Below are 24,830 nucleotides of genomic sequence, written 5' to 3' on the forward strand. Positions count from 1 at the left end.
TAGTCAATTAAAAGGTGCTAAATATTTTTCATGTTATCAACACAAATGGGGCAGACATGAGGTGAGAGGACATGGGAGGGAAGTTTTCTTTGAAGTACTAAAGCACAGTTTAATTTTCCAAACAACGTAATCCATATGGGGATATTTATCCAAAGAGTGAGCTAAATAGCCCAATGAGTGATTGTTTTATAAAACATCGTTTTGAAATAATAAGTATTTAACAATTAACTCTTAACATAAATGAAATAAAACTCAAACAACTTATCTCAAACTTTCTGTAACGACTCAACTTTTCTAAAACCATTTAATGTGTTTCGTATAAACTTGACCGTGTATTTAGTCCTCGTTAAAACCACCTACATAACTTATTTTTCTTAGATTTCCAATCACAAAACAGACAATTTCGCTAACAACGTCTTACTTTTCTACTACTCGACCACTCCTTTGAACACGTCTACATGGCAACATTTTTCCTAAATTTCACCATTAAATCCTTCACCATTAAATCATAACATTCATGTAATTCTAGTTTAACTTAGGTAAGGTCATATACATAAACCATACATATAAGCATAAAGCATACCTGACGAGAGACGAAGGGTCGCGTTAGCCATAGGGACACAAAAACATAGATTTACATCGTAAGTCAGTCTACAGAACCTAAAACTTAGGCTCTGATACCAACTGTACCGACTCAACTTTTCTAAGTAAGTCGAGATCGTTAATTTTTAACAAATAAAGACTTTGATTAATATAAAACAAAACGTAAACAATTAAAAAAAAAAAAACATCTTCAAGTCAGGCCTGATTTTTAAACATTCAAGAAAACATAAAATAATACTATTTACAACAAACGTTTGTAAACTAAATTTCAATTCATTTTAAACCTCACAAGAATCCATAAGCGGAAGCAAAAACACATTTCCTATGGCATCACGTTTCCTTCCTGCCCCTCGCCGATTTGCCGCCTTTATTACCTTTGCCTAAAAATTTAACATAAGAAGGGTGAGTATTTAAATACTCAGTAAGAGACCCTCTACTGGTCTCGTCAGGGGAAAATTAATTGTTAAAGTTCTATTGGGACACCCTGTACAGTCGCAGTCTTGTGATCCCGTAGGATACACATCTCAGTCTAACGCCCCGAGGGACGTACATATCAGTCTAACGCCCCGAGGGACGTACATATCAGTCTAGTGTTCTGTAGAAACACATATCAGTCTAATGCTCCCGAAGGTGCACAATAAATTGGTGATCCCTTGGGACACCTACAAGGTAAACATCCCAATACAATCTAACAATTTTCCCCTCATTCCATTCAACCCATCTTTCAGTTACTTCAAGTCACAAAGTTCTTTCTTTCAACATCCTAACAGTCAACTTATTTTACTACAGTCATATGTCTGTCAATAATATGCTAATACATCAGTCAATCCACTATACAGTCAATGCACCCCTCAGTTCACCAGCACACAGTCATACTTTAGCGTAATCATACACCCAATCTAAACGAGAATCTCATACAAACACAATCTACAATCTCCATCCTGTCCACATACACACATTTATATATAGATTCCATGACAATCACGACATACATTCGACGTCAAGTCTACTTCAATTCATATACATTCATATATATTTTCAGTCAACCCACAATATACATTCAACACACATACAGTTCACAATCACAATTGAGTCCAGTAGAAAATCCCTTACCTCAAAGTTTACGTAAAGTTCTTCAATCGTACTAAATCCAATAAATTAAATTCCAAGTAGAATGAAGCAACAATTCCAATGAAGTTCACTTCGAAACTTAAATATCCAAGCACAGCTCTCCAATATCACCTTAAAATCAAGCAATACCCAAATCAATTAATCAATTTCAAAACTTACGCTAGCCAAGAACAATACTACTAAATCCACAATTTCTCCTTACCAATGAAATCACAACATAGCTTTGACGATTGACAACAGAATAGAATCAGCGACAATCGAATGAAACTCATGCGTGCAAAACAGATATGCACTACAATAAAGATGGATGTCGGACCCGTGACTGGAAAACGAGGAGTTGCGCAATAGATGAGGACTTCACGATGCACAACTGTTGGATGCTACACGGCTCGTATCTGAACGACAAGTGTCGGCAAAACAATTGGGACGGGGCTACCGGTGGGGACCCGGCGTTGCAGATCTGGACAACGGCGCGGAGAGACACGGCGGTTACAGGTTCACGCGGCGGCCTTGGCTTCGACGGAGACAGAGATGGCGGCCGACAGTTGCAGCGGCGGTTTTGGATCGAAGAAGAAAAAGAAAGAGTGGCGGTTGGGTTCGGCTTTGGTGAACGGAGAAAGGAACAGACGAACCTGGTGGACGGCTCGATCTGCCGGAGGTGCGATGGCGTGGCAGCTGTAACTGGTGAACGGGGAAGAAGAACGTGCGGTTGGAGGCTAGGGCAGGGTGAAGGAGAAAATAGAAAAAGAAAATGAAGGGGAAAGGGGGTTGCACACGGAAGGAAGAAGGAAGGGAATTTTTTTTTTCTTTTCTTTTATTTAAATTAAATAATAAAACTAAAATATAAATAAATATATATAATTATATTTTCACATTTTCAAATCTTCTTTCTCCCCCTTCAACATATTTTCTTAAAAAAATAAATCTTGTACAAATCGAATAATTTTCTTAAAATAAATTACCTTCGAGTTTCGGGCGTTACACTTTCCCTTTCAGTTGCTATACCTAGAATCGTTGAGACGAAAAACAATAAACTAGGCATAGAAGCCCTATCCCGTGATACGATACTTACGAGATGAAACTCTAGGCATCAATTGTACCCTATCTCGTTATAACTACAATGAGATGGAAAACTAGGCATTCGTACAGGCTCTCGTCCCTTGAGATGGGAAACTAAGCATCTTTAGAAGTCTTCATCTCTTATCTAATACCAATGATGGAAAGCTAGGTATTTACTGAATTTCCAAATCAAATGACCTCTATGCACAAGAAAATCTCTCCCGAAGGGTTGCTATATATCTTAGAATATTTTAGGTATAGACTAAAACATGCTAATATTATTTTCAAGCTTAAACATTTTGAAAACTTAGCACAATCATAATTGCTTATAATTTTCATTAGTAAATTCATCAATAAAAACATGTTTACCAAAATGTTTCTAAATTCATGCTTTGGAAATACTTTATAAGTCAGTATCCTCAAATATTCAAACATCAAAGCATACTTGAAACATTTGATAGTAAATTCATGTTTAGAAATCAACTTTAAACTCATTTTTGTCACTTATAGAGAGTAGCTTGGACCCTTGTCTTATAAACTTGTTCGATCTCCTTCAGATCTAAAATAATGCAAAATAATGGGAAATAATTCCATTTAATTCCCGTTGATCATAAAAATATCAAAACTTTGCTTAAAATTTCCAAAAACCACAAAAACAGCCCAAAGACATTAGCTTGCGTACAAAATATTGTGGCAGAAGTTGGCAGGCGCGCGTAGGGCTTGCCTTGCCATGTCTCATTCTAACCTCATGTGCAGCGTGTCACACTCACAACTTTTCAAACACGGAACAGACTATTGTGCGGCACTTGTTGTAACTCGATGAACACGTTAGTTGTATGAAATTAGATACGATGTAGCCTCCCTACAGGTTTTAAGAGAAATTGGTTTTATTAAACATGAGAGAGAAAGGAAAGCATTGGAAACATCGTTAAAAAAAACTTTGAAGACTGTCCATTGCAAAGAGAGCTTAAATTGCAAAGAGTACCTCTGTGATGAGATTGGTTTGTGGAACCAATTGGGATGGGAAAAAGTTTAGAGATATTTGAGAGAAACTCTTTTCTTTTTGCAAACAGCAATAGCGTTAGCCTTATTTTTTCTTTTTTTAAGAAAATTGTTTTCTTCCAGATATTATAACTCTCTTTCCTTCTAGGAAAAAAAAATGAAGTAGAAGAGAACCATGAGATTCTATTAATTTACAAACAATTAAATTAATATATATTTCAAATCTACTGATTAATTAAACATTAATCAATTAGTTAATAATTAATGAAATCGAATTTAATTAAATAATATTAAACTAAACTATTAATTAATTCTCCAATTAACTAATAACACTAAATTATTTATCTTATATTTAACTTAAATTAATTTTGAATCATATTCAAATATAAGTTTCTCTCAATAATTTTAATATGAATCCAATTCACATTAAATTAATATTTGAACTCATTCAAATATTTTATCTCTCATAAATTAATTTTGAATCATCCCCAAAGTTAAATTTATATAGTAAAGTTTGATAAACTTTATATTATAATGTATCACTATACATTATACTAATTCCCAAGTTAAATTTAAACATTTTAAATTACAACCAATATAAATAAATCTCATCACCCTTTACGAGCTAGGAAAGGGACCTAATGGACCTACAGATTAGAAGCTACAACGATCTAAGTTTAATTGGCTAAACTCATTAACCAAATTAATCAATATTCGTTAGTTGTGTGTACACTCCACTAAAGACTCACAACTGAACTCTTCTCACTAAAAAGTGTTTGTCCTTCACGAGTGTTTGTAACACCAGTTGGATCAATTTACCGCTTTACCCCTATGTTACCTCTAATCCTTAAAAACCAGTGCTCCTCTAATGAACAACTTGTTTATGGTCCTACTAATAAACAAAAACCCCTCTCATGTCATAGAGAGGGTACGTGCCCTTTGTTCAAGTTTTGGAGACACCATTTAAGCTAACATTCATCTACTTACCCTAAAGTAGGAAATGAGTGAATTCCATTTTGTGCAATTATAATCTCAACTCCCCACTCAGTCTTGTCCCCAAAATCACTACTACAAAAATAGGCTCTCTTGACGGTTGTAGTTTTCCTTTCTTGATGTTTCTGAGAAAAAACGTCAAGAAAGATGTGATTTCAAATAAAAAAACGTCAAGAATTTTTATGAAAGGCCAATTTTCAACTTTCTTGACGTTTTTTCTTGACGTTTTTTGTGCAATTAAACGTCAAGTAAGATGTATTTTTTCTTGACGTTTTTTAAACATCAAGAAATATCTAATAATTTTTTGACGTTTAAAAAACGTCAAGAATGTTCATGAATTCAACATAAACGTCAATAATATATAGTTTTCCTCGACGTTTTAACAAATTCTTAACATTTTTAAAATGTCGAGATAATTCTAAAAAGTTCTTGACATTTTTAAAAACGTCAAGAAATTTATAAAAAATTCTTGACGTTTTTTAAAACGTCAAGATAATTCTAAAAAAATCATTGAGAGAAATTTTAATTTGTTTTTGACGTTTTAAAAACGTCAAGAAATTTCTAAAAAATTATTGTGTTAATATTCTTTTACAAAACACAACGTTTCAATTTGATCACTTCCCCTTTTCTTAATTAAACCTAATTCGCCGCGACTTTGTCCCTTCTCCACCCGAAATCAAAAGCGTCGTTCACCTAACCTTCCCTTCGCGTTCATCTGTGCATTCATCTGCGTTCATCGCCGAAAAAGACTTCCCTTCGCGTTCATAAGCATTCACCTTCATTCATTTGCGTTCATCGTCCGTCACCGTCCGTCTGCTTTGCGTTCCCTTCACCTTCGTTGATTTGCGTCCGTCTGTTCACCGTTCGGAATGCGTAAACACATTCTCTGTTCGAAAACGAGTAAACACGTTCACCATCCTTCTGTCGCATTCCACTTTCGCTAAACCTCTATTCGTTTCCAAATCCTTCATGGTTACTCATTCATTTTCTTCCCTTTCTAAAGGTAATAATTTTCCTTTTTTCCTTTGTGATTAAAATTTGTAATTTGTAATTTAAAATTGGAATGCAAAATTAAAGAAGAGGAGATATGCCTTAGAGAATGGAAGAAAGGTTTTGCATTTTAGGCTTCAAAAGGGGGGATACAAGTTATTATAATTGTAATATATAATATTTTGAACAAGGCTACCAAGCGTGCGAATATGATTCATTGGCTAGTTTAGGGATTGGAAAGAGAAGGATTGTGGAGTTTGTGATAATATTTTGGTACACTGGAGCTGGAAACAGAGAATATTAAAAAACACATACTGTTATACACAGTATTATAATAATACGAATCACTAGCTTTTCTTCTCCTTGAATTTTTGTTATGGGTATTATATTGAGTTTTGTGTTTTAGATTGTGAAGTATGGGGTAGCTAAACTCTTAATCTTAGGGATAGATGTAGACAAAGTTTATGAATTATTCTTTGTAATGCATATGATTATTTGCTCTTAATCTTTTCATGTTTTTATGTGAATAGCGTTCATAATATCTTAATCACAGATTAATTGTTGATTGGCCATGAACCTTAATCTTTGCATGACTAGAGTGGTTATGAACTTGGATAGAGATAATTAAGGATCCTTGAGGAGGTTGTTGAAATAAGTGGACCTAAAAACTTTTGTTTGTTAATAAAAAGAAAAATGAACAGAGATTCATCTTCGTCAGGGTCTTGATGTTTAATTTAATTTAAATTGTGTATGAATTTTTAATTACGAGAATTTTAATATGTTGCAAGAGCACTATAGCCAAGGTATAGAGTGAGGGAGATAAGGTTTATATGTCTTAGAGAATGGAAAGATGGAATTTGTGCTAAAATCATTAGTGTTCCAAATACAATTATGAATTGGGTATAGTTGCATTCCCCCTTCTGGATTGCATAGCACATAAATATACTCTCATGGATTGCATAGCACATAAATATACTGTCAAAAACAATAACATAAAACACAAACTTGATTTAGTTTCATTCACACTTGTACACCAACATGTTTCAAGGAATGATCATATATTAAAAATCATTTTCAAATTTGGTAATATAAAATGGAAGAAGTGAGACCTTGAGGTTTTGACCACCAATACTATCTAACTGATGAGTTTATGATTTTTGTTTCTACTGTGTTCTTTCCTTAAGCTTTAACTTGCTTTAGGGGCAAGATGGTGAAGGTCTAGTCCACAACCTTTCCCAAGAATTTAATGATGTTTGGGTTGACCCAATTATTGTTATTGGACAGCGTTTTATGGTAATTGGTTGTTATGGTTTTTAAGTGTGTTTTGATATCTTGTGTTAAAAAATAATTGCAAAAAGTCGGAAAAGTTTGTTAAAGATTAGGTGTTTTTAAGTTTGTCATTCCACTTTAATTCTCACCAGTACTTGCTGAATGGAAGCCTCTTGTCTAAGACAATTCGAGTGGAATAACTCTCGTGACTACCACAACATTTGGGAACTCACCAAATGTAAGACTATTCCTTTATCCTAGCATTTGATCTCTCTCTATAATTTGGTTTGCTATCGTAAGTTTGATTAAAATAAATGTTGATAATTCAACTCCAATGTTCTTATTTTCTTAACTCTCATTCAGTCAGTTAGAATCAGAACTCATTTATTTATCTTGTCTCCATAATTTGGATTCAAAGATTCATCACAATAATCTTCTCAACAACATTCTTGAAAAGGTATTGAATTTTCAACTGTGTGACCTTTATACACAAATTTCTTCAAAGAAATTTACATTCTTTAGAGTTTAGAGCTTTGAATTCTAGTACAACTTATAAAGCTTTTGATACTTGTTAGACTTTTTTGCTTGGTGCGGATAAAACCTTATTTACATTCTTTCTTTCCTGCATGTTCTCTTTTGATATTTGTTAGACTTTTTTGCTTGGTTGTCCTTAGTGTTTTCCTCTTTAGCTGAAATTTCTCTATCTTGAAAAAAATAGAGCTTTAAAATTCAACTTTAACTTTATTTGATACTATCTTAGTCCATACTTATTTTGGTATTTCTTTCCTTTCTCACAAACACATCTAAGAGGTTGCCTTCACAATATGGCCAAATTAACAATATGGCAACCTTTTTCATTGCAAAACATATTAGACGTGGTTACTTAGTTAGCCTTATTGGGTAAATAATTGACATTTAGGTACTTTTTAGTTTGTATATTTATAGATGCCAAATCGATATGTGAATTTTAATTGTTGCTTATTTGAAACATTGCAACCATTTGATAAAATGTTGCTATGTGAATCCATCTTAACTTGATATATTATTTTATTTTGGTTTAGGTTGTGGAATCCAAGTTTGTATTTGAAGTCAAATTCATCCAAGATCATTGAGTTCATAATACACTCAAGATTAAGACTAAGTTATCTAGGTCATCCTAGTGAAATAGAAACCTAACTAGTTAATGTAGTAACACCAAGTGGTTACTATTTCACAGTCTAGTCTATTGCAATCTCATTGCATAGGATACCTTCACTCGCATGTCAACTACATGAACACATTGGATCATTCAATACTTATTAAACAGTTTAGGATGTTAGTTTATTGGATTTGAGTTATTAAGACAAAACTAATAATATAATCAATAACAATTAATTACAATAATAAACACTTTATTAACAATGGTCAATGGATTAAAACTTGATTCCAAGGCTACTCATGTTTATTCTCTTGGTGAAAATGAATTGTCAGGTGATACTGGCTGAACCTATCAAAAATAAATGAGTCATAGTTTGTTTGATCATTCATTTTCTAATCTTTCTTCTTTATATTTAATTAGTTGTTTAATTTCTTAAAAAAGAATTCTGGTTTATTTATAGTATATTTGGTAGTATGCATGCCTCAGCTCCTTTAATGCATGTCTCTTACAGTATATTTGGTAGTCTTTTATAATGTTACACCCTTTTTTTTAATTCCTAAAACCTTTTAACTTTCCAAATTTTCATTCATTCTTTTAGAAAATTATTTTCATTATTTTTTTATGGTTACAAAACCATCCATTAACTACATTAATTAGACAATTCACTCCAATAATAAATAAATAACTTTTTTGGATCTAAGGTCTTTTCTCATTCTACAAATTTAATTTACTATATAAAGGTTATTATGCTAATTGAAAAATATATTTCTCTCAAGTATGTAATGACAGAAAATTAGGTTATAAATATAAAAAAATATATTTTTAGGTATTATAATTTTTTTTAAAAAAATTATATTTTAAATTTTTAATAAAACCTTGCATTTGGGGATTCACATGTTGTTACTTGTCGAACCAAAAAAGATAAATTCGCGGTGAAAACTCTTTAAAACCCAATTTGTGGAAGGAAAAATTGAACTGTGGCGTTGAGTTATTTATATATTTATGTATGTATGTATATATATATATATATATATACGTATGTCATTACTACAAAAAAGGCCTTTCTTGACGTTTGTTGTTTTTCTTTCTTGACATTTTTTTCAAAAAACGTCAAGAAAGGGGTAGTTCCAAAGATAAAACGTCAAGAATTTTTACGAAATGGCGTGGGTAGGTCAATTTTCAGATTTCTTGACGTTTATTAAACATAAACTAATATGTATTTTCTCTTGACGTTTTAAAAATGTCAAGAAATATCTATAAATATTTTGACGTTTTTAAAACGTCAAGAATGTTTATATATTCAACATTCTTCAAAATTTTCAAACGTTAAGTAATATGTACTTTTACTTGACATTTTAAAACCGTCAAGAAATATATTAAAAATTCTTTATGTTTTAAAACGTCAAGAATTTTTATAAAAAGCCGAAGAAGAGTTATTTTTAAAATTTCTTGATGTTTTTTAGACGTCAAGTAAGATCGTTTTTCTTGACGTTTTAAAAACGTCAAGTGTTATTAAATATATATTTATATATATATATATATATATATATAAGAAAATATTTGGGTTGAATCCTTCGAAGCCCTAGACTTGTCTCTGCCGCATTCGAAAATGCCAAGTTCTCTGTGAGGATCTCTCACTTCTGCCGTGTTCACCGTCCGTCCATCCGCATTCACCACGCCCTCTCCGAAAATGCGTACTAGATCCTTCGCTTTCAGTCGTTCACCATCCACTGAGTACGAGATCCCTAAGACTTCCGCCATCTGCCATCCTTAATACTCTGAAATCGTCATTCGTTGTCCCTCAAAATTGTCGTCCTTCTGTACGAAAAAGTCGTCCTTCTTTTGAGTCTTCATTCCCCTTTATGTCGTCCTTCTGTATTTAGAGGTTATACTTCATTTCCCTAAAACTTCCACTAGTTTCCATATTTCAAGAATTTGAAATTTTTATAGGATATTACTAGTGGAAATTAAGTCAATTCTGTTTGCTCCCAAACTACCTCCTAATTATGCTGTCTGGTTGGGAGAAATAAAGTCTTTGTCATATTTCAAGGTAGTGTATGTTAACCAACACTTAGTGCATTTTCGTGTTTATGAGCTTATTTTAGTTAATATGTTTTTGTAGGAAAAATATGATGTCAATATGGCATATTATATGATGAAATTGTAGTCGTTTAACACAAAATTTTGAGGTTCTTTTTCAACTAATTATGCTTTATCTAATATATTTTTCCAAATCTTAAAGAAGAACTTTTGATTTCATTGGAGTTTATCATTAGAGGCATTACAATATTGGCTGCCTCTCAGTGGGCTATAGGTTTTCCAATTGTCATTTGAGACTGGTTGATAATAGCAAAAGTTAGAGCTTGAGAAGGAGTGAAGAAAGTAGTGAAGACAAAAGAAGAAAGAAAGCTGAGTGAAAAACGAAAATTGACAAGGTAGAGATGTGACATGAAAATGATGATGAGAAGTGAAGGAGGCACGACACAATACTGGTACACAATAACAAAGCCTTGATAATTAAAAAAAGGATGGTGCCAAGAAAATTTAAATACAAAAAAAATGAAGGTTCTTGCAAGTGTATTTAGTGAATGGGAGAAAGAAAGGATAAAAAAGGTAGAAAGAGAGAAAGAGAAGTCAAGGGTAGAGATACATAGCTTTGTATATAGAAACTTTATGTTTATACTCCATTATACGTTGTGGAGAATATAACATCCTGATATGTTTGATTCAATTTGAATGATGCAATTATTTATTTTTCTGCAATAATTCTACTTCTAGAACTTAAATTTTGAAAGCCTACTAATTTTTCAGAATTAATTCGAGACCCCACTTTTGCTCCCCTTCCTACCTACGGTTACTTTTTTGCTTAAACTTTAAAAGTTGTTTGAAAATTTTTGCTGAAACTTGTAAAATTTGTTTGAAGTTCGTATATCTCTCACATATTGCAAGGTTTCTTAATTATTTTATTGAATTTCCTACATAAATGCATTCAAACATGAGTTGACATTATTGGAAAAGATCCGTCATCCTAAAGTAGTTCAGTTTTTTGGTGTCGTTACTCAGAATTTGCCTATGATGATTGTTTCTTAATACCATCCGAAGGTATGGATACATTTTCTTACCCTTTATTTTATTCTAATGAAAATTATTTCATCATGTTTCATTCCAAGCATTTCATTACATATTTTGTTCATATAGGATGAATGGTGATTAATTTTTGTATCAACTTATTCCCTCTTTCATGTATATTTCATCTTCCAGGGTGATATATATCAATTTATTCCCTCTTCAATTGATTCTTGTTTTTACTCTTGGCTTATAGGTTGCTACATGATCGTATATTAGGAGCAAAATTGTGCAATTAGTTTATAGTTAGGGAGATTTCAATAGTAAAAAGCAAAGAGAGTAAATGGTAACAAAATCATATTGTTCACATGAAATGATAAAATAATCATTACACATTTACAAGAACAGTAAATAAATTATGTATGTGATTTTCGTGAGAAAAATGAAGAAGAAATAGCTTCTAACAAAAGTGAATATAAATTAAAGGAGAATATAAAATTGTTTAAAATATTTATTTTCAATAATTCGGAAGTTCTTTGGCTATATATAATGGAAGAGAGCCTTTCCAAGGTGTGATGTCTGGCGTCAACAACGACGCGCTTAGCACAGATACGGAACCAGACACCATCTTCTTGGTGTTTGTCTATGCAAAAGCCTCGAGTGGCTATGGTCTTCTTCTTCTCTGTGAGGGAAATGGTTGAAGTTGCTAGACTATTTCAATTACTATGTGAGAGGTGGCTGAATTTTATTGGACCTCTCTTCTTGGGCTTACTTTTTACAATTGTTTAACAATCTCTCTCCGAATATACCTTCGTCCCCTTAGCTGCTTCCCACTTTGGTAAAATCGCCAAAGCTTTATGTGTAAATTGCAAGAGACAGAGGAGCAAGGCAAAATAAGGTTATTGGAACAAGGCGAAAGTTATCATTGCTAGCTGCAACTTTCCTCATTCTTCTCACCCTCCTTCAAACCATATTTTCTGCTATGTATGCATTTCCTAGCTAGCCTTCCCCCGCATATTCTATTTTAGCTTTTTTCCTCTCCAGTTTCTGTTATGTATTTTTACTGAATATTGATCTCCTTTTTGCTATCAAGATAGTATACCATACATGCATGTGTAGGACTTTTATCCCTTATATTTTATAATTTGTCTTACTACTGTTATTGACTGATATACCAATATACATGTGTAAAGTATTGATCATATAATTAATATTAAATTTATTACATTCACTCATCAATTTAAGTTTTTTAGTCAATGTATGTTCATGATTTAAAACAAATAATTCGAAGCTTTCATCCCACTTGTGAACAACGACCGAAAAAAACCTTACTTCATCCCACATCGTCGCTGTCTTTCTCTCTCGCAAATGCTCTCTGGCGACGTTCCCCCCTCTCTAGCAAATACTCTTCATGACTTTTCCTCTCTCTTAAAATTAAGCTCTTCGCCCACCGTTTGAAGGAACTCACCAAATTTGCAAGTAATTGAAGAATTTGTGGTCCATGAGATCGATTAAGTCCATTTATGAGTTAGTTTGATTAGATTATGTCACATATACATGTATTACAATTAAGGGACACTTGCGAAAATGGCAAAATAAGTTATAATAATTAAGTCCATAGAACACATACTTTATTATTTGAGAAAGTGACAAAAACAAAGACAAGCTCACACATCAAGAGGTAAAATGTCACAAATGCCCTCGTTATTGATGTACATTTGATACACCTTATACACGTCTGATACACCTAATACCCCTTGATACACTTGATACTTTTTACTGATACACTTGATACATTTGATAGATACAATTCATGCACTCGGTACTCATTGATACACTCGATACTTTTTGATACACACCTGAAACATCTTCATACACATAATACTTCTCGTTCCACATAATACTTCTCGTTACACTTGATTCTTCTTGATACACTTGATACACCCTGAGGCCTTGATACACTTGATTAGTTTGATACACTTAAAGACTTCACTTATAAGTTTGATACACTTGATACACCACTAATAAACTTGTTATACTTCATTGGTACACTTAACAAATTTGATATGTTTGATGTACATGCACTACAAGAAATTTACCCTTTGTCGATGACAAATATCGTCAGTAAATCTTCAAAAACTAATCGACTTTTCTTTTGCCAACGAAATTAAGCTGTCAACACACACCGTCACATAGGTCTGTCGGAAGATCCTCTATCGATGGCAAAAAATAAACTGTCAGTAAAAATAGGAACTATTGATGAAATTGAACCATCAGTGTGCGTGTGTGTGTGCGCTCGCGTGTGCGCATGTCCACGTGTGGTTGGGTGTGTATGCGCACATACATGTGTACGTGAGTAGGTGTGTGCGTGTTTGCGTGTCCATTTGTGTGCGTGTTGTTTGGTGTGTGTGTGTGCATGTGTGCGTTTGTGTGTGTGTGCGTACGTTCGTGTGTGTGTGCTTGTGTGCACGCGTGTGTGTGTGCGTGTATGGGTGCACGCGCGTGCAAGTGTATGTGTGTGTGCGCGTGTGATTGTGTGTGAATAAGTTGATATTTTTTAATGTTGAGTTTCTCCCAATTTTAAAACAATAATTTAATTATCTTGATATTCAAGCCATTAATATTATTGTGAGATAAAGATAGTGAATAAGTTGATATTTTTTAATTTTGAAATTCAATTAAAGTTATTTTGATACAAAATCTATTGCTGAGATTATCAAATTCTGAAAAATAATAATTTTGTTATTTTGAAATTCAATTTGGTTATTTTGAAATTCAAATTCAATTAGGTTATTTTGAAATTAGTAAGATTAAATAAAGTTAAAGTCTTGAATCCATTAGTTGAGTCCCGAGATATTAAGAAAAAAGTACGATATGAGTTTATGTATCTTTTTCAGGTAAAAAATAATTAAAAGCTGATAAATGCATAATATAAATTAATTACAACATAGAAACAAAATAATTTTAGTTGGAGAATGTGGATATTTTGGTATTTTATAAAATATTATGCACGTGCAAAAAATGTTATTTGCTAAAATTAAAAAAAAATAGTTTTGCCATTTTTCAAAATGACCCATAAAAAGGTTGCTATATCTCTTATGACAGAGTGTATATCTACTGGTTCATATTCGACCTGTTTGTTGCTAATAGAATTGGATAAAATCGCATTATATTGAAATAATTACACGAATGACACTTTTAAGCCAATATTTGATAGAAATTATAGTTTAATTAATGTTATTAAGTCAAATGAACATAGTTTAAAAGTCCTTCTAAACACAATTAATGTAGTTGTTTTTAAATTTTAACTCATTTATACATCTTTATGCATATGTGCGTGTGTACGTGTGCGCGTGTAGGTAGGTGTGCGTATGTGTATGTGCATGCGTTCGTGCGAGTGTCCGTGTGCATGTGTGTGTGGGTGTGTGCATGTTTGTATGTGTTTGTGCGTGCGTGTGTGTGCGGGCTATTGCGTGTGTGCTTGGGTGTGTGGGTGTGCTCGGTGTGCATGTTTGTGCGCGTGTGCGTATGTGTTTACGTGTGTGCGTTTGTGCATGTGTGTGTGCTTGTGCGCGTGTGGATAGGTGTGTTTGTGTTCATTTGTGCGCGTTTGTGCGTGTGTGCGTTTGAAATTAGTATGATTGAATAAAGTTATTAATATGTTGAATTAATTAGTTGAGTCTCGAGATATTAAGAAAAATATTATGATATGAGTTGATGTATCTATTTCAAGTAAAAGATAATTAAAAGCTGATAAATGCATAACATAAATTAATTACAATGTAGAAACGAAATAATTACAGTTGAAGAATGTTGATATTTTGGTATTTTATAAAATACCATGCACGTGCAAAAAATGCTAGTTGCTAAAATTCAAAGGAAAAAGTAGTTTTGTCATTTTTCAAAATGACCCCTAAAAACGTTGTTATGTCTCTTATGACAAAGAGTGTAGATCTACTGATCCATATTCGATTTGTTTTTTGTTGGTAAAATTGGATAAGACCGCATTATATTGAAATAATTACACGAATGACACTTTTAAGCCAATATTGATAGAAATTATAATTTAATCAATGTTATTAAGTCAAATGAACATGGTTTAAAACTCTTTCTAAACACAATTATTGTAGTTATTTTTTAATTTTAATTCATTTATACATCTTTGTGCATATGTGCGTGTGTGCGTGCGTGTGCGCGTGACGTGTGTGCGTATGCGCGTGTCCACGTGTGCATGGGTGTGTGTGTCTACGTGTGCGTGGGAGTGAGTGTTCACGTGTGCGCGTTTGTGCGTGTGTGTGTGGGTGTGTGTGCGTATACACGCGTGTGCGTGTGTACCTGAGTGGGCGTGTGCGCTTTTTATGCTTTTCTTCCAATTTTAAAATAATAATTTAATTATCTTGATATTCAAGTCATTAAAATTATTTTGAGAGAAGGTTATTTTGATATAAAATCTATCGTTGAGATTCTCAAATTCTAAAAAATAATAATTTTGTAATTTTGAAATTCAATTTGGTTATTTTGAAATTCAAATTCAATTAGGTTATTTTGAAATTAGTAAGATTGAATAATGTTATTAAAATGTTGAATCAATTAGTTGAGTCCCGAGATTTTAAGAGAAAAGTTATGATATGAGTTGATGTATCTATTTCAAGTAAAAAATTAATTAAAAGTTGATAAATACATAACATAAATTAATTATAACGTAAAAACAAAATAATTATAGTTGGAGAAGGTGAATATTTTGGTATTTTAAAAAATACCATGCACGTGCAAAAAATGTTGTTTGCTAAAATTGAAAAGAAAAAAGTAGTTTTGCCATTTTTCAAATTGACCCCTAAAAACGTTGGATTTTTGTGTATTCCCTTGGGCTTTCTTGTTCAATATTTAGTCAAATTGCAGTATACATAAAATTTATGTTTGTTACGTCACAAGATTTCATTCACTATTTTGTGTCTGTATTATTTTATATTTTATACAGGAGACTCCGTTTGAGTGTTGAGCTAGTAATGGGAGGGACTACCGTTGACCCCAAAATTACAAGGTTTCATGTTGCTTACTGGATCATTAATGATTCGTCTCTATCTTTGGCTCAGCGAGTGGTGGAGTTGGAAGCCCCTGAAAGTGTAGATTTAGACTCTCTACCGTTGTCAAGAGCTGTTAAGTATGCAAAAATGGCCTTGAGAAATCCTATAAACTCTCTGAACAAGAGACATTCTAGTGTAAGAAGAAATGCTCAAGTCCTTGAAGAAATTGAGGACACAACTCCAATTCCTAGCATGCTTTCTCCCTAAGACTATGCTGGTCCTAGTCGGGGAGTGGCATTTACATCCCAGAAAGACACACATGTATCACCTCGTGTTGGCACTTCCATTGCAATGCACAACTCTGACATATATAGTGCCGACATTTCCTTCCTTAAGCTTGAAAAAAGGTGATTTGATGTCCATAAAAAATTAACTGAGCAGTTAGATATTTTCTAATACGCATCTCACGTAATTTGATGCTCATTGATACTGCATTACTGTGTCAGGAACGTGTTGATGTAAAATCTTTCAGTTTTGATGGATCTTATTACAAGTTTTCAACTCTTCTTAGCACGACTTCTGACAGAACAAAGGTTTTATATATCTTTACACGATCGCATATCACATATGAACGATCGCATATCCCATCTGAAATATCGATCACCCCTGGTAAAACAACCGTTTAGATATTCTACACGATTGTTTGCTTAAGGATACACGATCATTTTGTAACTATTTTTTTTATTATCCTTTTTTCTTTCTATACTAGAATCAGAATCAATTGTTTGATGATATTAACAACATGTATGATGATCTTCGTGATGATTCTAGTCATCACAATCTGGACAAGAATGATGACCATCAAAATAACAAACATGTGATCATCCATGAGAATTCATCTGTTCAAGAGCCACATCTTCAAGAATCTACTGTAGAAACTCAACTGTTAGTGTTTAATTCATTAGTTACTGCTTTATATTGTTTAAAATTGCTTAGATTATAAATAAACAACAATAATTTTTTTTCTTTTCTGTGTAGGGAACAAAAATGAACAACGCCTCAACATCAAGAGCAGTCAGGCAGTGATATTAGCATATATGGCAGAGATGCACATTTGATATTAGCTATAAGTAATATAGCAGAAAATATGGAAGGTCATACTCAAACAGAAAAGGGACTGCTAGAAATGATTGAAAATCTTCCGTTGGTAAGCCAACCACTTCCACTTTGTGAGATGCTACCATTAACTACTGTCAAAGGTCTTGCATTAGTTTAATTGGTATGTGTGCCCTAAAGGGATAAAAGCTCTTGGCAGTGAAAGACTTTACAAAACCATTCATCAATTTTAATTTGAAAATTCCAAAATACAAGTACATTGACAATATTTAGAATCAAAGTTCTAAATAAAGAACTAAATATGCTTTTAAATTAAAAGATACATAGAACTTACTCTTGTTGACGTCTCTGAATCTATAATCCACCGAATTGGGGACACCACCCGTTAGAGACCTTCCTATCTTCGAAGATGAGATTGGTTTGTGGAAAACAATTGGAATGAAAAAAAAATTAGAGAGAAACTATGTAACACCCCCAATATCAAGGTATTTCTCTCAAGCTAAATTTTTTAAATTTTATTAAGATTTTAAGGAATTTGGTTGTGGTGTGGATTTAGCAGGAAGTGAAGGGGGCTTTTATGAAAAAATATACTAATACTAAAGGTTAAATAATAATAATATATAATAATAATAGAATTAATGTTATTATTAATTTAAAATATCAATTCTTTATTGATTCACGTGCAACCCCATCTCTTTCTCCTTCACTCTTCCTCTTCCCCGTGCCACTGCCGCTTGCCTTAGCCATTAGCCATTTTTATTACTCTTGGACGTCAACCGGCCACGCCGTCATTGATCGCTTCGTCTCCGTTGAAGCTGAAGCACCGTTCGTCGTGAGTTCGAACTCTCGGCATCGCGTCTCACCTATGTTTTCCAGCCAAGCTGTGATTCATTCGCGCGTAGCTCCTTCGACGTTCGCGCCACCACATTCTGCTCCAGGTGATGAGTAACGTCACCGATTGACCTATCATCTCACCGGCGTTGTTACTTAGTTGAAGCAGCCGTCGACCAGACCTGAGCCCGTCGCGTCTGTTGAAGTGCCATCGCGCGGCTCTTCACCTTCCAGCCATGGGTTGTAAGCTGAAGTTTGTTTTTCGTTTGTTGATTAGATCTGATCTATTACACGCGTCGATTCTAGTTATTCGAAGTTGTTGCCCCCATTTTACTCTAATTTTTGGGATTTTTGTGGTAAGTTGTATTGGTGAGTGTGGTGGTTTTACATTGTAATTATCCTTGGGTTGTAGTTTTGGATAATTAGTTCAATTGTTAATTGATTCTTGAAGGTAGCATTTGAGTTCTTTGGATTCACAACTAAATTGTAGATTTGTTGGAGTTCGATTCGCCAATACTTTGGTAAGCTAGAATTTACATTGAGGAAATTAAATGAAAGAAAGTATTGTGAAAGTAATTGAGTTCCATATTCTTATTATTAGGTTTCCTTCGTTCGAGAAATTTGAGTAACATTAAAGTAAGGGGTTTCTATTACTGGACTCTTTGAAAGTTTTGAAATGTGTTGACTGTTTGGATCTCTGGACTTAGTATGGTTTACCAATATATGTAGAAGTAGATATGATGACAAATGTATATTATGCCAGACTGGTATAGAAGTAGATACGATGGATAATGTATTTGTAAACTGAGAAAGGTGTTATGTATATATATATATCTTGACTGTCTGGTGTGTTGTTATAGTATCAACTGATTTTGTGATAGATTGAATAGATTGAACGTAAGTGTGTTAAGTTGGATTGATGATATGATGGAGTAGTTTGACTATACTAGGAATGGATTGATTAAATGTTTATAACAGACTAAGGGAAAATTGTTAGCTTTGTCGATTGGGTAGTGTGCCTTGAAGGTGTCCTACGGGATCACCACCTGTTGTGTATTCTTCGAGAGCACTAGAATGACATGTGCATTCTTCGAGAGCAATAGACTGACATGTGCATTCTTCGAGAGCACTAGACTGACATGTGCTTTCTGCAGAGCACTAGACTAATATTTGTGTCCTTTAGGGCATTGGACTGATTATGTGTATTCCTACATGATCACAAGACTTTTAAAGTGCAGGGCACCTCCAATAGGAAGTTAACAATTTTATTTTTCTTCTAACAGGATCAGTAGTGAGTCTCTTAGTGGGTATGTTTATACTCACCCTTTTATGTTTAATCTTTTTCCGCGAAACTGCCATAAGGAAATGTCCTTCAAATTGCTTCTACTTTATATTTTTTTTATTTTGGTTTTCTTTAGTAATTGACACTGTTTTGGGTTTCATGATTGAACGACTTTTATGTTCTTGAACTTTCTTTATTATCGATACTTTTACACTTTCAAAATTTTATTTGAAATAGAGCCCGAATAAAAACTCTTTAATGTTGTTAAAAAATATATTTTTTAAATTATAAAGTCTTATGGTTAAAGGACGAATCTAGTCTTAAAGTAATAACTTCAGCTTAATTCGAAAAATTAGGTCGTTACAATCTATTTTGCAGAAAAGAAAATCATCGATTTTATTTTGGTTAAGAAAAGATGTTTTTCTTCTACATATTTATAACTCTCTTTCTTTCATTGAGTAGGAGACGGGTAGGAGAAAATCATAGGATTCTATTAACTTAAAAATTATTAAATTAATAGAAGTTTCAAATCAACTAACTAATTAACCATTAATCAATTAGTTAATAATTAATTAAATCATATTTAATTAATATTTCATTTAAATCTTATTGAATGAATATCTCTCCAATACTTATAGTTTTATATTAATTTAATTAAATCAAATTTAATTAAATAATATTAAACTAAACTATTAATTAATTCTTCAATTAATTAATAACTAAATTAAATATTTTATATTTAACTTAAGTTAAATTTGAATCATATTCAAATATAACTTTATCTCATAATTAATAATTTTAATATGAAACAAATCCACATTAAATTAATATTTGAACTCATTCAAATATTTTATCTCTCATAAATTAATTTTGAACTTTATCTAAAATTAAATTTATATAATAAAGTTTCATTAACATATAAACTTTATATTATAATATATCACTATATATTATACTAATTATACTAATTTCCAAAGTAAATTTGAATATTTCAAATTAGAACCAATATAAATAAATCACATTATCATTTTGTATCATCCATTACTTTGTATTCAGTCATACTAATTGGATCAACCTAATACATAAAACAAATATAGAAAAATTAAAAAAAAAGCATGCACAAATAGAGACAAATAGACGTTGATGATAGTTATCTATCTCTATCTATCTGAAACAAGCACACATAAATTGTTATATTTCTCTATCAGATGGACAAAAATAACAGTCTATTTATATCTACCTGAGATACAAACATTAAAAAAAAAAAAAAAACCTTACCAATAAAATTCTTGACTTTTCATGTTATTCTAAATGCAACGCGTTCTCAGCCCAAGAAGTCAAACAACTCTTCATTGTAAAAGTAGCTTTACTTCTTTCATCAAACCACTTTTGCAATACATCTCTAATTGAACTCTTTAAAACTTTATAAATTTACACTGTCTACACAATTTGATGTCATCATTCTATATATGAAACTCATTATACCTGAGATAGATTCAACCAATTTATCAAAGAACCTTGGAATCAACATGTATGATTTAACCGTGTCACCTTTTAATATCTTTACTATGTGTTCTTTCGCCCTCCAAGCTTTCTGCTAACTTATATTAACTCCAAGATTTGTACATGCCTTATGCACAATTGCTTTTGGAATGAAACGATCAGTAGACATGAACCTGAACTCATCTATCAAGCAACTGTCAATTACTGTTGAAGAAGCTTGCATGTGACAACTAGTATTCAATGAACAGTCATGTTCATAAATGTATTTTCATAGCATCCACAACTCGCTCTTCTTATAACGAGATGTCCTAATAAACCATTTGCACTCTTCTAGTAGGCATCTAAATTCAAGAGACCTCAAATTTGATATTGTAGTTCTAAATTGAAAGTTGTTATTCACTTCTATTATGCCAAAACACTTTGAAAGCATCTCTTTACTTTCAAATAAACTATTTTCCTTCAAATCACCATGATATGAGATGTCTCTTATAATTTCATCATTTGAAACATAAGAAGAAGAACCTACATTCAATGCATATCAACATTCTATCGTACACTACTAGAAGAAGAAGACCTTCTAAAAAAATCAACAGTTACATGGGCAACTAATGGATGTATATTAGTTGCATCTTTAGCAAAAGATAAATACCAAGCCACATCATTGTCTTTTTTTACTGGCACCACAGTTGGACCTTGCTTTTACCAAAATCAAGTAAAACAGATAATTCTACTTATCCATCCAATTGAATCTGTTCACATATTAAATCAACTAGAGAATTAAAGCTCACTCGGACATCTACCAAAATTTCAGCAACTAAGTAATTCTCATAAATATTACATCCATTCCATTGACCTCCATAAAAAACAACAATAGGAAAAGACATTATAATCTGTAAAAAAAAATAATAATAAAATTAAGTATTTAATTGTGATAGAAAGAAATAGATAGACATAGATATACATTTATTACTGAATAAAATAATAAAATGTACAAAATGATAATACTAAACATAATGCAAGAATAAGTAAACGATCGTGCGATGAAATAATATACATTAAACGATCCTATTAACCGTGATAAACGACCATTTAACAACGGTAAATGATAATATTGATTAAAATAAATTATCGTGTTGACATGGGTACACGATCATATGATATTGGTGATCGTATTGAATAGTGTAAACAATCGTCTTGTTATCGGTACACGATCGTGTTAATATTTGTAAGTGATTCTATTGATAGTGGTAACTGATCGTGTAATTCCATGTAAATTATCGTCAAAAACTTTAATATTTGAAAATATGTTATTTTAGAAAAACTACAAGTGTTTGACAACTCTTTGAAAGCTATTGAAATACTCTCAAATTGTATTTTAAGGAATTTTAATAAAAAGAAAGTCTACATAAAAAAATTACCCTTTTTAAAGGAACATTTTTTCTCTAATCACTCCAATGGAACTCAAACACGTACTTCAAGTTAATTCTGGTATCCAAGAATCAGTCTCATCTAACATAAACAAGAACATTCAACTTGATAGAACTTCATTACCTCATTTTTACAATTCCCAAAGTTACTAAATGAAGGACCATTCCTAAAACATACTTACATCCAACTTTCTCCATGAATAAACTTATCGTCTTTTATGTACTGATGAATATAGAGATGGAGCGATCAGAGTTTGTTTATGTACCAAATTAGAGTGAGTTGAGAAAAGAGTGGATTTACACAAGGACGAAATGGCTGGCTGCTGCTTGTTCAAAACTGAAAGTTAGGGTGACCTTGTTTCTCATAGGGACTCAGCAAATTGAAGGGCCTCCAAGTCTACTTCTTGTCTCATTATACATGCCATTAGCCATTCAACGTTGAAAGTCCATATCCCTTTTTCTACGGCCACCAAGGCTTCCTCCACGTCTTCCTCACAAGCCACAAAGATCGTCTTTCATACATTGTTTACTTTATCTAGCTCATGAATCACCTAAATTTTCAAGCATAATGAATTTGCCAAATGAGAGAAAAAATTATGTATATACTACAAGGAAATTGCAAGAATTCACCCTATAAAAAAATATTAAACAAATTCTTGTTCTAGTCCCTAAAATTTTCCATCTTTTTTCAACTTTCAAAATGCTTCCTATGAGATATATTCCAATCACATATAGCAGAAATGACCGATGAGTATTGAATAAATGAATATTAATTGATAAAATAATTTACAAAATACTAAAACCGTTAGTTGGCTACGTTTTGGAAGCTCGATGACTAAAATGGATGTTTTGAAAGTTCTAAGGCTAAAATGGAATTTAAATCAACATAATAGTAAGTTCAAGATCAAAGACAAGCTAAACAATAAAATGTTGCGACCAGAAAACAATCTAATCATAATTAGAAACATGGATGTATGTATTTGTACACCAAATCACAAAAAAATAACTCCAGATTTCGATCTAGAGACAATTAAAAACTTGAACAAATTTGATAATTAAAGAAACACGGAGATGGCCATATGACCCCTTGTGCATAGACTTTTTACATTACATGCTCAATTCCTAGGATCAAAACAAACATAAATATTAAAGACTTAAGAAGCACATACACTCAAGTTTGGCTAGTGTATCAATAAACAATATGTATGGAACACTCGGAGAACACGTGTTGAACACTAGTTAGTACAATAGATGTGTTAGACAACAAGTATTCCAATGCAATAAAGGTCAAGATTGGTTACACACACATATTAAACTCTTGGCTTTGAATAAGTTTTGAGTGAAGGATGAGCTTATTTTTAAGCATATAAATACATAAACTTATTGACTTTGAATTTCTATATAAATATGATACATACTTTTTAAATTATATATATTAAAACTGTGTTCTAGCACTACCTATATTTTTTTAGAAAAAAATGACACGTCACCATGTCTATAATTTATTGACCCATGTCTAGAATTCGTATACGTGCTTGTTTGTTGAGAACTTCACGTCTTCATTAGATGGGAGGATAGCCATATTATAGTGGTTGTATGTGTAGTATAGAGAACCAAACCTAGTACTCGAGATTTGTACAATAACAGAGAACTTACATTTCCACCGGCTGACTTGACTATCAGGGATAGAGTTTTAGGTGGTGGTTGAGCGTGAGCTGATATGCAAACATCATACCCTTCAAATAAAGCTCAAAAACATGCTTTTGCCTTGAGAACTGCAGCTTTTAGGCTGGCTCGATACTTCGATATGTAGTCATCATCATTTAGTATGTAAGGCAACTCGTCTGCAGATCAATAAGGAATTAATCAATCACAAAAATTAGGTAGGATGAAAAACATAAGTGGAAGAAAATACATTACGCTTTGATACTAGCAAGCCATTCGAACTTACCAACAAATCTGCCTTCCGGTAGCTTTCCTTTAACCAACTGGAGGAGACAATCCAAGCTCTGAGTAATTTGCAATTAACTTGCAATTTTAGTAAAGATATAGTAAAAATTATGAGCAAGAGCACACTGACACGCTTGAAGCCACATGGTAATGCATATGCTCGATAATCATTGAGAACAATAACAGGAGAAAATAAAGTTAAGAAGAGTAGCTTGAAGAACAAAAAACAATCTACAACATAAAATCTTCAAAAACACATTGCTTAAAATCAAGTTTACTAATATAAAAGGTAAGATATTACGTTCCACTCTCCACACTACTGAAGTTCAACATTTCACATGAAAGAAATGAAATACTACTCCCAAATATAACTGAAAAAAGCATAATTGGGTAAAGAAAAAGCATAGAGAAATGCAAAAGAATCCTTGGCTTTGATATATTGAAAG

The 24,830-nt window shown here is 32.4% G+C and overlaps 1 long non-coding RNA gene across 1 annotated transcript; it reads right to left on the reverse strand.

Annotated features, from left to right (window-relative positions):
• Positions 1–22,462: 22,462 nt before the first annotated feature.
• LOC116405874 lies at positions 22,463–24,407 on the reverse strand. Its single transcript, XR_004218953.1, has 3 exons — positions 24,386–24,407; positions 24,091–24,278; positions 22,463–22,985 (listed from the first exon to the last, which is right to left on the reverse strand). It is a non-coding gene; the product is annotated as an uncharacterized LOC116405874 (long non-coding RNA).
• Between the last annotated feature and the right edge of the window lie 423 nt (positions 24,408–24,830).

This window comes from Cucumis sativus, unplaced genomic scaffold (genome assembly GCF_000004075.3).
Source record: "Cucumis sativus cultivar 9930 unplaced genomic scaffold, Cucumber_9930_V3 scaffold40, whole genome shotgun sequence".
NCBI classification, from domain to species: Eukaryota; Viridiplantae; Streptophyta; class Magnoliopsida; order Cucurbitales; family Cucurbitaceae; genus Cucumis; species Cucumis sativus.